Genomic DNA, 13,694 nt, shown 5'->3' with positions numbered 1-13,694 from the left:
ATATTGGATATTAGTATTAGTTTTTAGTTTGGTTTTGACATGACTTCATAAATAAATTCTAACTCCAATCACCCTCAATTCCATAAAACATTTGGGAGTCATCGAGTTTCTATTTCGTTAATTCGTTCTTGTTAAGTTCAATATGACAAAACAAATATTAACTTATAAGATAAAACTAGCAACTCACAAGAACTATTATCTGAACACTCTCGTCTACGACTTCATGTATGGCTGTAGCAAGAATGTTTGAAACCTTTTGTTCTTCAAGCCTACCTATAAATCCTATGACTGGAATGTTTTTATCCATAAACAATCCTTCTTCTGCTTGAAGGGCTTCTTTTATAGGTGGTTTTGCACTCATTACCTATGTTAAAATAAAGCAATAATCATTAATACAATTACCATTTTTACAAATTTATGCAGCTAGTTGGTGTTCTTACTGTGGTGGAATCGAATTTAACACTAGTATATTTATCAATCATGGGATCCCATTCCTGCACATCCATTCTATTCATGATTCCATGCACACTTGTTTTCCTGAGAATGTTATCTAACTCCACACCTTTCTCGGGCCATAAACGAGTGCTTCCACATAGTAAGGGCTAACGATTAATATCTTGTCTGATTCCAATATTCTTGCTTTCATTCAGTTAATCTTTCTACCCCTAATTGGTTTCTTATATCTGCAGTCATGCAAATTCATAAATTAATAATATTTTATTTTAGCCATCGAATCGTGTATTTGTGAGGAATGAGGGGATGGAGGGGGAGGAGGAAGAGGAGGGGGAGGAAAAGAATGAAGAACAAGACGACGATGACAGGGGAAGTAGAGAAGGAGGATGAGGTCCTAATCTCGACCACAACCTTGATTAATGACTAAATTTGATTTTATTTTAATATTTTATCTGATTTTCATAACAACCTCTTGAATTTTCCTCATCATAAAAATTTTATATTTTGTCCTTATAGTATGTCTTCCGGTGTTACGTTTGCGCTACTAGAAACAAGAACTCCAAGAAAAAGATGGCGTTCTACTTCGCAAAAGAGATGGCTACTATGCTCCCCGAACTTATGGTCCATATTCAAACTATCAATGCAGCAACTGCAACCGCTAATCCCGTTGCTTGTTCTTACAAGCAATCCACTACTGCTATCCCGCCCAAGTATGTTGGATCAGATGGTGCTATTGTTCTCCTTCAGTGGTTTGAACACATGGAGAGAGTTTTCCTCCATTTCCAATGTCCCGAGTACAAGAAAACCACTTATGCCTCAAGCGTCTTTGACTTGAGAGTCCTTACTTGGTGGAATATTGAGCAGCACTCTCGTAGAGCCGAAGTCGCCATGGCCATGTCATGGGACGAACTCAAGGAACTCATGCTCACTAAGTTTTGCCCCAAACATGAGATTCAGAAGTTGGAAGATGACTTTTGGGTACTCAAGAAAGAAAGTGGTGATAGTGATACTTACACTAACCACTTTCATGAGCTCAGCTTGTTGGTTCCCCACTTGGCCACTCATCTTTCCTGTGCGGCCGCACCATAGATAAGTACATCACCGGTCTACCCATGCAAATTCAAGACTCCATCTTGAGTAGTGGACCTCAAATGGCCTTTATGTTGCCACCACCCTTGCTGCTACTATCACCGAGAACTAGGTTAAGGCAGGAACCTTGACGCGAAAGGACTCCAAGAAAACCATTGAGACAGCTAAGACCGAATCTCCAAAGGAGGTCAAGACTGAAACATCATCAAACCCTATCCACACCAAAAACTATTAAGGCTCGAAATGTAAGAACGATGCCCTAACCAACTCAACTCCCACACAAGCTCCTGACCCTCAGACTCAAAACAACAAAAGGTCTGATGCGGGGCCACACCCTTTATGTAGCACGTGCAAGTTTCACCATACAACTACCTCACCATGTCGTCAGTGTTCCAATTGTGGTCGTTATGACCATATTATCAACACATGTCATGAACCCTTACAAACTCAGCACAATTCACCTATAACTCAAACTTTTGTTTCACCTTTTGCTCAGCCCCATGTCATGCCATATACTCGACCCTTTGCCTGATCATTTTTGACATATCGAGCTTGCTATAAGTGTGGTGATCCAGGTCATATTCGCAATGATGCCCTAGACTTGTATATGAGAATCAAGCTCATGTCTATCCAAATCGAGTAACCCAAGTCAAACCTATCAAATCCAAACCTATCAATCCCAAGAACCGCAAGCCAAAGTTCTTCAAGCCCATTTCAATCAAATACCATTCATGTAACCCATCCAAGCCCAACAAATTCAAGCTACTCCAACCCAATCAAACCCAACTACTCAATTGGTAAAGATCAAATGCTCCTATAATGCCAAATGTTTCAAGTCAACCACAACTAAGGATTCAAGCTTCTCGAAGACTCTCATCGCTTGCGATATTCTATTTTATTTATTTTCATTTCGGTTTAGGCATTGTAACAACTCTTTATTATTTATGAGATTGTATTAATGTTCTTATGTTTAACTCAATTAGTCAAGTCTATTTTATCTCAAGTCTATCTATCATTATTTCTATGCATCTACCCTCATCTATATTTCTTGAAATTTTGTTGTTATTCTCAAAATAGCGGTCTATGACTAGTTATCTACCGATGCAATTATTAGTAGGAATCGAAACTATGAACATGGCTCTGGGCATAGTTATCTAATAGATATTGTATAAGGATTTTGGCTACCTATGACCGGTTACAAGTGCAAGCAACTGTTGCTTATTAAAACAGGGGCTATGAACATGTTTATGATCATAACTAACTAATAGAAGCCGTATGTACAATTTTATATAATTTTTGTTAATTCATAATTTCCTCGTCTATCCAAACTCAATTCATCTAAATTTTATATAATCTTGTTCAAATTTATACTCTTGACTCCAAGGCTTTCATTATCTCGATATTTTCAATCTTTAAAAGTTTTCATCATTATCCTCATTTCAAGTTTTGTTGTTGATATTTTGTTAATCAAAAACCTAAAAAGTTCGCTTTATTTTTGTTGAAGAGTGTTTTCGTATATTTATAACAATATTCTTGATTTTTATTTTTATAATTTTTTTCATTTGTTAAGTTCACAAAAGTTTGTTGGTTATCTTATTTCCAAAAAAGGGATATTTTAGTAATTAGTAACTTATGTTTTTATAATTCACACAATGGACTCATCATTTGAACCATCCGACGAAATAAGTAATTATCGTCTGGAACATAATTATCCAAATCCTCGCACGGAAATCATAATACATACAGTTGTGTGTCATAACTTAGAATTGAGGGTGATTTTTGGGTAACACTACAAATGGTGATATGATAAGGGCATGTGGATACGCCGCTAGTACATATTATATACAAGTGTGCTTGTCATATTTTCGTTTGCAACATTTTTCAGGTCACTTGAAGATCTGTGTTATGTTTCTTTTATTTAAAGTTAGTTTGTTGAAACAACATTTGTTTGTAGTTTTTCCTTAATTTAGGGATGAAATTCCAAAAAGTCTGGAATACTATTACATTCATGTAATTTCAAAAAGAAAAAAAAATCACCGCGCGTCTCGAGGGGTACGCCACGCTCAGGGGACCAAGCTGCAACGTGTTTTTTGTTTTTAGATCGTTTAAACCTTCAAATCCACTCAAAACCCGATTTTAAGTCGGTTTCTTGATTCTAGAATGTTCCATTATCATAATCTATCGAAAACCCATAAGTTTTATCCTTTAAGTCATGATAAAGATGCAAGTTTGATGATTATCTTCATACTTTTAAGTTTTACACGAATTTTCTCAAAGTTATTGATATACATGAAGCTTAATTCTGTTTCCTATATAGATAAACCATCCTTTGTCTTCTTTCTTTGCTAATCAACTCTCAAATCTTACTCCCTTTCACGAATTCAAGCTTAGTCAAGATGTTCTTCAATGTTTGACTTAAAAAAATCATAAGGGTCTTTTAATCATAAATCATCTAGTTCCACATTCAATTCTCGGGTAAATTTGTATTTTTTTCTAGTTGTTATCAAACCTTGAACGATAGCCCTCATCTAATTTCAATAGATTTGGTGGATTTCAAGTTCATCTGAATCAAATTTACTTTATGGGTTTATGTTATGAACTAAATTGGGGCTTTTCAGTTAGACTATGAATTGACCCGAATCAGCTTTTGTTCATTGTTTTATGTTTGTATTTGTGTTTTGGTCATGTTGGATCCGAGTTTGACCCGAAATCAACATTCGGGTTGAACACGAACTGAACACTCGTTTAAAAACAAACTTTCTATTTTTTGTTTAAAAATCTCAGATTTGATTAATTATTCTATTTAGCTATCATTCTTCTTATTTGTTTGTGGTCTAACCTCATATTAGGGATCTTTCATTGAGTTCGGTTGCCAGCTCGTTTATCCTATAATTCAAGGTATCTATTATCTCTCCACTCGCCTACTTTCAAGGTGAGTAATTCACACCTCATTCTTTTTTATTGTTTTGGGGGGTAACATGTGTACCACAAATATCTTTATAAATAATTATCATCCTTAACCACAATTCTAACTTATACTTTTACATGTCTTGGTAGAGTAGTTGTTACAAGTTAAATGAATAAGTGCTTATTGCTTTATTGTTGGTGGCCTCATTCTCATCTTCATTAGTAAGATCTTACGCCCATCTTAGTAGTTTGACCAGACTAGTGTCATGTTGAACGGATTTTTATTCATTATTGTTATAAGTAATTGTTTTAATTTCGCATCCGCATGTGAATGCCTTTACTACTATTATATATCAAATCTTGTGTTTTGCTCACTTAACCTTTATGTTGACAAGTATATATATTTTTACAAATGTTGCAGGTAATTAAATTGGATGATTAAAGTTGAAGCTAATAGTTTTGGACTTTAGAATATTCACCACATAAGGGACATGTTTTAGTTTAGTTTATTTTGAATTATGGATTGTTTTCGTTTGGATTTTGATGTACTTCACTTATGAAATAAATTTATTAGTTATTGTCATTATTATTATTAGTGTCTTGTGGACTACCGTGTACTAGTCATGCCCCTGCACATTCTATCATAGATGGAGGTGTGACAATCATGCCTAATACCTAGGGGTAACGAATAATTGTTTCATGCTAGTATGGACGGGTATTCGGTCTTATAAAAAGTTACAAATCATTGTCTTTTTAAAAAAAATCACTCACATTCGCACATCACTTTCGAAAACAAACCATTTGATACTCTCAAAACCAAGAGTTTTCTTTAAACTCTAGATGACACATTACTACATTAGTCTGGCTCATTGTATGTTCTTACTTGAATTTGTAGAAATCCAAAATGTCTTGCAAGCTAACATCATCAAATCTAATAATAATAATAATAATAATAATAATAATAATAATAATTAGATGAGGGTGGGCTTATTGTTTGAAAAGATATAATCGGGGTAAAAGAGATTATGAGAGTAAACTGTCAACAATAGTATCCTATAAAGTTCACTGTTATGATGGAGTAACATATTGGATACTGATGTATCAAAACTGGACCTAGACACAAAACATTATATTAATAGCTATTTTCTCTGTTTGTTGTATAAATTAAATTTCTTAACGTAGATTCATCTAGTTTTAGAAAAAATGAGCAAAATAGACATTACTAATCATGACTTTACCAAAATAGACCTCATTTTCTAGCCTGCAAATCTCATAGACATCACATTTCTCGGTTAATTAGAAACAAATGTTTCGGGCTAAACCCCTCTAGCTCTGAACGTGACTAACGCCTAAACGTGACACATGTAAAGCCGTATACTGAGTTAGCCTACAAGTTGAAGTCTCTAGCCAACGATTTCTTATTTTTCGTTAGTTTTGTTAGTAAAAAAATAAAATAAAATAAAATAAAATAAAGAATTCAAAAGGCATATTTCAAAGCGTATGATATTATCATGATGCACGAAGCTCTTCTCCATCTTCTTCACTTTCACTTGCTGCTGCTGCGTCATATTATTATTATTCCTCTGATTCAGCTTCTGAACCCTAGCCACTGCTTCAATGGCACAAGGTACTACTTACACTTAAACTGAATTGATGATATTTTTTACATTTTAATTTGAACTGAAATTGATGAATGAATAAGGATCTGTTTCAAGTTATGATGAAGCCATGGATGCTTTGTCATCTCTCATCACCAAAAAGTCTCGTTCTCATAAGCCTGCTGCCGATTTTAGATTCGAGCGGATATTCGACTATGTCAAGGTCACATTTGAACTACAACTAATTAGCTTCACTTTTGCTCTTCATGTTTGTGATGATTTTTTTATGTATGTATGTATGTATGTATGTATGTGTCCCTATTAATTAATTAATTAATTAGATTTTGGATTTGGAGGAGCCGATTTCGCAGTTGAAGATCATACACGTTGCAGGCACTAAGGGAAAGGTAACTAACTTACTTTGATCATTCCATCCAATCTAGTCCAATGCATGTGTTTTTAGATGCTTGTTAAATAGTTTGTAGATAAGTTTGTAATTTGTTATTCCTGATACCACAAAATAAACTTTAAATACCGATTATAGTCCGTCTTAAGACGGTGTTAAAACAATGTTATAATGACTTATTACTAGTGCACTTATTCATTCTTCCAAAATAGCCCTCATATAATTTGAGCTTATGTGCGTATGCAGTTATGCACTACAAATATATCACATATTGAATCGGTAGTTAAGAACAAACAAATTGGATAAGCTCAAGAAAACTTGATTACATGTGTTACTTTATATAACCTAACCAATCTCAAACTCATTGTTAGATACAAACTCGAACTAATCTATATCTAAATATGAATTTGAAATAAACTTGAATACTAATCCACATTAATTTGTAATTCCCAAACTACCCTTAATTCACCAACTTGGGAACCAAGGAATTACCCCAACCCCATTACCGAACTTGTAATGGGTCAGGAATTAGCAACCCGCTAACAATATTTGTCCCTTTTGTTTTGAATATATTGGTACTGCAGAAAGAGTATTTTGTTTTCACTTTGGACGATCTATGTTAAAAACATATTTACATTCATCTTTGACATAAACTAATCATGTGTATGTATCAATACATCAGTATGTGAATTCATTATTATGTATGGAAGAAAATGAAGCTTGGGCCTTGGTGATATTTCTACACATGTTGAGGCACTTATTAGGTATTTTTGTAGCTATATATACAGATGCAATAAGAAAATCTATACCTAATAAATAAGCAACTGGTTACGCCACGTGTTGCAATTCTGTGAGCTCAAGATTCTTTTTCCCGCTTCTCTTCTTTCACCCGTTCGGACCGTTCGTATTCTATTTCTTAACTTAAAAAGTTAACTAAAAAAGTAATAATAATCAATCTTATTTCAAACTATCGACCTATAATTCCTAAATCTTCAGTTCTAACTATTTAATATTTCCTTTATTCAACTCGTGTAATACAGTGGTTTCTAACCTAGTATCAAATATATGATCATCTACTCGTCTATGTTGATTTTGTGATACCACACATAAAGAGTGCATTGCATAGGACTAAAGGTTACTCTCCTAGACATCATTATAGCATGTACTGTATAGAATGTGTTTTATATGACACTTTACATCCAATATAAGATTTCTGTACTCTGCTTCTTCATTTTTGTTTCTTAGGATGTATTTACATGAAACAGTCCAAATATGTAGAGACAATTCCGTGTGTGTGTGTGATTGATGTTATCTTATCTATGTCAATTCTGTGTGTGTGTGATTGATGTTATTCTGATCTATGTCATAATTCGATCGGTTTCAGGGATCAACATGTGTGTTCACAGAAGCTATACTACGAAATCATGGCTTTCACACTGGGCTCTTCACATCTCCTCACCTCATTGATGTTAGAGAAAGATTTCGATTGGATGGGTGAGTCTTCGAAGCCTTAAAACTCTAATTCGTACATCATATCATGATATTCATTTATTAGTTCAAACTATTTCTTTTTATGGTCCTAAACCCAAGTAAAGTCTAATCAAAGATATTTCAACTGTAGAAGGTGATTTAAGTTGCTAATTTTCCTTCTGTTTCAGAGAGGACATTTCAATAGAGAAGTTTTCGGAATACTTCTGGTGGTGTTGGGATAGACTGAAGGCAAGGTTTCTAATCTATGTATACTATCTATATAAATGTTATTAACTCTTCTCATGCTTATTTTGTTTGAATTTAAGAAAGCTTGTCAGTCACTCATGGGACTAGCTAGAAGTCCCATGAGAATAGCTTTTCAAGGGGAAAAACTAGGAATGACAGGGTTAGACTGACCTCAAAGATTCAAAGCTGCTAATATTTTTTGTCAATAGCAAATGGTTTCCAATAGTTATGAGACAGGAATATTGATTATTAGGAAAATGATAGCATAACCCTTTGGTCTATGGTTAAAAACTATATTCTTGCTACTTTTTACTAATTATGTAAGTGTAGTCAACAGTAGCCAAATGTTGATTGACAAACCCTCCTTTTAGAAATATATAGCAACAATTTGGTTGGTATTCATAGTCCTAAAGGCTATGTAATCAAGTCCCTAATTTTTTACTTTCCAAAATATTTTTATTAAACTTTCACAAACATAATAGTTATTTTCAAACTTCTGTTAATGGTTTTTTTTAAACAGCTTTGTTATGGTCATTTTTTCAACTTTGTTCTATTGTTCCATTGATCTCAATATAGGTAACATGGTCAGTAATGTTTCTTTAGAAACTCTTTTTTTTCTGTGAAGTCATAATCAGAATTTTATTAGTTGGTTTTGAGTTATTATAAACCAAATTAACATTTATTTTCATCCTCATAATTGATTTATTAATTCCTATTTATTATTTATTCATGTTTCTGTATGCAGGCAAAATGCAGTAATGATATGCCAATGCCAACTTTATTCCACTTCCTTTCATTACTTGCTTTCAAAATTTTTGCAGCAGAGCAAGTATGTAAAATCTTAATCCACATAACCGCATACAGAAAGTAAATATAATCATCATTTTGTTATCATGATTCTTTTACTGATAAACATGTAACATGTGATTGCAGGTAGATGTTGCTATTATTGAGGTTGGATTAGGAGGAAAAAGGGATGCAACTAATGTGGTAAGCAGATCTGCTAAAGCAAAATTCACCATTTGTTATATACAAAAAAGTGTGTCTACTTAATATGATGCACAATTTTTTTCAGATTCAATCACCTATAGTTTGCGGTATCACGCCGCTAGGGTTTGACCACACGGAAATCCTTGGTATGCTCATTCATCAATTTATTTTATATTGATTTGTTTTCTCCATAAATCAGTTATTGTAGGGGTGTGCATGGGTCGTTTTGGCCCAAAACTGTAACCATGACCAAATATCAGTTAACCAGAGAATGATAGCCGATCGGTGATGGTTAATCAGTTTTGCATGTTGATTTGGTTCGGTTATAGGTCGGTTAACCATGAAATAGAATTCGCCATGAAATGAATGTGCTAAAAACATAGCCCAAAACAATGTAATCGAGCTTGAAAGTTTTTGCTTAAAATTTTTTAACCACTTAATAAGTTGTTATTAGACATTTGGGCTTGAATAATTCAAGTTTTACCATTTGAAATTTGTTTATATTACATAGCCTTCAATATATTAAGATAGTGGGCCAGGTTAGTTAACTGTGTTTTTACTAAATCATGGGTCAGTTCGGTTTTGTCGGTTATAGAAATATGAATAACCAAAATTGACCCATTGCTTATTGGTTAGGCTCGGTTATATCGGTTAGTTTAATTTGGTAATGTGCCAGTTAGTTCGGTTTTATGCACAGCCCTTAAGTTATTGTATAGCTGAAGTTTGAATATAACAATATTCATGTTTTATATAATTATGCATGACCAGGAAACACTCTTGAAGAGATTGCGGGCCAGAAGGCTGGTATCTTTAAGGTTGTATTAATTTTATTTATTTTTAAATAATAATAATAATAATAATAATAATATAATTGTTGCATTTTTCTTTTAATGAGTTTATTATTATTTTGTACAGAAAGGTGTTCCTGCATTTACTGTTTCTCAACCACCTGAAGCTATGCAAGTACTTAAAGAAACGGCTTCCCAGTTAGATGTAAATTAAGTTTCTCTTAACAGTTACTTAACTACATAATTTTATACTGAAATGGAAATAACCAAATTACCCTATTGCAGGTGTGCCTTCAAGTTGCAAACCAGTTGGATGGTAATTTGTTAAACGGATTACATCTTGGGCTTGCAGGGGAGCATCAATATGCTAATGCTGGGCTTGCTGTCATGCTAAGTTATACGTGGCTTCAAAGGACCGGTCAACTTGAAGTCATACCCATGGACCTGACTGTAAGCAACGCAAAAAGGAAACGGGCCAAACATAAGCTTTTTGACCCAAACTGACCTGTTTACCAATAAACCTTTTCAAGTTGCCACTTTTTATATGTAGGCTTGTAAACGAACCGAGCGAACACGAATGGAGCATGTTCATGTTCATTTGTTTAACTTTAACCGAAAATAGACAATCAAACGCGAATAAAATGAGCGTGTTCGTGTTCTTTTGTGTTCATTCGTTAACAGTATAAACGAACTAACATAACTGAGTTAAAACCATTTAAAAAGTAAATCTAAATAACAATGTGTTGGACCTAAAAACTTATTAAGACTAGACTAAATTGTAATGGGCCTACAATTTAAATGAATATATTTACAAACGTATATGGATGAACTTAAACAAACCTAAAGTAATGAACATAAATGAACGCAAACGAACAAACATAAATGAATGAACGTTCACGAACATAAATGAAACGTACGGGACATTTGCTCATGTTCATTCGTCTAACTGAGTAAACAAAAAAATTGTTCGTGTTCATTCCTTAATTAAATGAACGAACATAAATGAGCTTCCCGCCCATCGATATTTGAGTCATTTTGAGAAGTTCCGTTATTATGGTTGGATACAGACTCATTTGCCTGAGCCGTTTATGAAAGGGCTAACATCCATAAGTCTACAAGGACGGGCCCAGATTATTGTTGACCGGGTTTGTGATAGTCAAAGTCAACGAGATCTGGTTTTTTATTTGGATGGAGCACATAGTCCTGAAAGCATGGAAGTTTGTGCAAGTTGGTTTTCTCATGCAATTAAAGAAGATCACAGGCCAGAATCATGCTCCAAAAAGGAATCCAAACAGGTTAGAAGCAACAAGAAAATGCCTTTGATTACAAAATTTGATTTTGTGTTTTTTTATATGTAGAGTAAATTACAAGATAGTCCCGGTGATTTGGTCTAAATTTCTCGGATTTCATCCCTAAAGTTTTTACGGACTTAGTCCCTAAGCACTCAGTTTGCTTTCGTAAATAAAGTGTAACTTTTGAAAAGGGCAAAATAGTAAAATCTTACTTGACCCAGGGACCATTATGAAAGCAAACTAGGCGGTCGGTGACTAAGTGAAAATGGTTCATTTTTGCTATCTTGTGAACATGTCTCTTTCTAATTAAAATTTGGTCTAAACAACTGGGACCATCCATGGAATTCACTCCTATATTTATTTGCTGAACCAACATCTATATTATTTTGCTATCATGCGAACATGTCTCTTTCTTAAAAAAATGCTTCATTTTTCTATCCTATTAACTTAACTGAAAATGCACAGATATTATTGTTCAATTGTATGTCAGTGAGGGACCCAAAATTGTTGTTTCCGCGACTGTTGGACACATGTGCCCTTCAAGGTACCTTGGTTACAATCATGTTTTTGTATTCTTTTTGTTCATTTTCTAAGTAGTAAATTATATGACCCGTTTGAGATAACACAGCCCGAATTGATCCGTTCATGTGTAAGGATTACATTGATATTCATTTTTCATATATTTAGGTGTAAGTTTCGAAAAGGCATTGTTTGTACCAAACATGTCACTATACAATAAAGTTGGATCTGGCTCATCCTCGTCAGCAGCAACCGGTTCTGAAGTTGAATATTCATGGCAACTAACCCTTCAAACAGTATGGGAGGATATTATTTGTAATAAAAGAGGTTACATTTCCAAATCTACCACTGTTAATTTATAATATTAAATTTATTAATTAATTTCTCAACCTTCTGAAAATTTAATATAACATCTGAAATTTTTGATGGTTTTTCTTTGGTTAAAATAAGTTGGTTACCTAAAACTAAAGTTGATTAAGATCCAGTTGATTACTTTTTTATGCAATTTGTTCTTGGTTTGGAGAGACTGCAAATATATTATTATTTTATTATGATTCCCAGGAAATCCGAAAAAGGTGGACTCGGTTTCCAGTGTGGGTGAAATGATGATGACCCGAGTGTTGTAAGTTGTGAAAACAGTACGGTGTTTTCATCCCTTCCGTTGGCCATTAAATGGTTACGAGATACTGTCGAACAAAATAAGTCAGTTCATCTGCAGGTACATTTTATTTAATGACACATTTTATTCTTCTGTTAAGTTAGTTTTAATTTTATTTCATGTTTTTAACATATCAGGTCTTGGTTACTGGTTCCTTACATTTGATTGGCGACGTCATAAAACTGGTGAAGAAATAGTTCACAAATCCTCGGGCCATCACTATTCTATAGCAAGATTAGAACAGATTATACAAATAGAGTTTCATGTTAATTGTAATTTATATTTTGATTTATAAAATGAATGTTTATTTCTGTTACTACTATGTTTTACCATATAGACCATAGTTGTGATGCACTTGCTTTTGTCATATCAACCCTTTTAACTTCTTAGTCTAAGTTATAATTTTTTTAACAACCAACACTCCTAATCCTTAAGGGGTACAGGTAGAGGTGTGCAAAATCGGGTATTTTTAAAACCTGGAACCGGCTTGGAACCGGATTTTTTTAGATCGGGTACAAAATGGGACCGGTTCCAGTCATGAACCGACCCGACCCGGCAGGGGAATATAGGAACCCAGTGGAACTGGGTAGGGACAAACCGGGTCCAGTTTATACCCAAAAACCGGGTACATTGAGTTTTTTGAAATTTAAACAAATAGAGGCGTTAGGAACCAGTTTCAACGGCTATATAGCCGTTTTTGGACCGTTGGAACCGGTTTTTAACCATATATACCTTACACACATACTATAAATAGATAGGTGGTGTGTAGAAATAGTTAACCACTTTTAAAACTCTAAAACACACTTTAAATCACAATTAAGCCTAAACCGGCAATCAATGGCAAGTAACGAGGATGTTTTTATGGTCATCGACACAACACGATGTCCCGAGGTTTAGGTTCATTATGATTTGTGTGTCATGACCGACTCACAAGAGATGGCCTGGTGCAAGTATTGTTCCAAGTTTCTGAAAGCGGGGTCGAACTCCACCCTACGAAAGCATACCAATAAGTATTGCCGTGAGAAAAAAAGTTTGGATGCCATGAAACTGGAAGCGGGAGAGTCATCCGGCTCTACAACTCAAGCACCTACCGCCGCCGGTAACAACGCTTAATCGTTGTAGAGCGCGGGATTAAAACGACTGACCTTGTATTTTATTTTAAGTTATGTTTAATATTGTTATGTTTAATAATGTTTGTAATATGTTGTTTTTTTTATAATAAAACGTTCGTCGTTATTGTAATCAAGTGAAAGAGTAACAAACAATAAAACATGACTA

The 13,694-nt window shown here is 34.1% G+C and overlaps 1 pseudogene across 1 annotated transcript; it reads left to right on the top strand.

Moving 5' to 3' along the window:
• Positions 1-5,977: 5,977 nt before the first annotated feature.
• Positions 5,978-12,781, top strand: LOC143608015 (folylpolyglutamate synthase-like; annotated as a pseudogene). Its single transcript, XR_013149118.1, has 16 exons — positions 5,978-6,076; positions 6,152-6,270; positions 6,389-6,454; positions 7,838-7,947; positions 8,112-8,172; positions 8,915-8,998; positions 9,103-9,159; positions 9,245-9,305; positions 9,928-9,974; positions 10,075-10,152; positions 10,233-10,397; positions 11,015-11,242; positions 11,705-11,783; positions 11,927-12,085; positions 12,320-12,476; positions 12,554-12,781. The product of XR_013149118.1 is annotated as a folylpolyglutamate synthase-like (transcript).
• The last annotated feature ends 913 nt before the right edge of the window (positions 12,782-13,694 follow it).

The sequence above is a fragment of the Bidens hawaiensis genome, unplaced genomic scaffold (assembly GCF_021521415.1).
Source record: "Bidens hawaiensis isolate Kalapana, Puna unplaced genomic scaffold, B.hawaiensis_p1.1 tig00093846_1, whole genome shotgun sequence".
In the NCBI taxonomy this organism is placed as follows: Eukaryota; Viridiplantae; Streptophyta; class Magnoliopsida; order Asterales; family Asteraceae; genus Bidens; species Bidens hawaiensis.
Note: the sequence above shows the minus strand (reverse complement) of the source record. Positions and strands in the feature narration are given on the sequence as shown.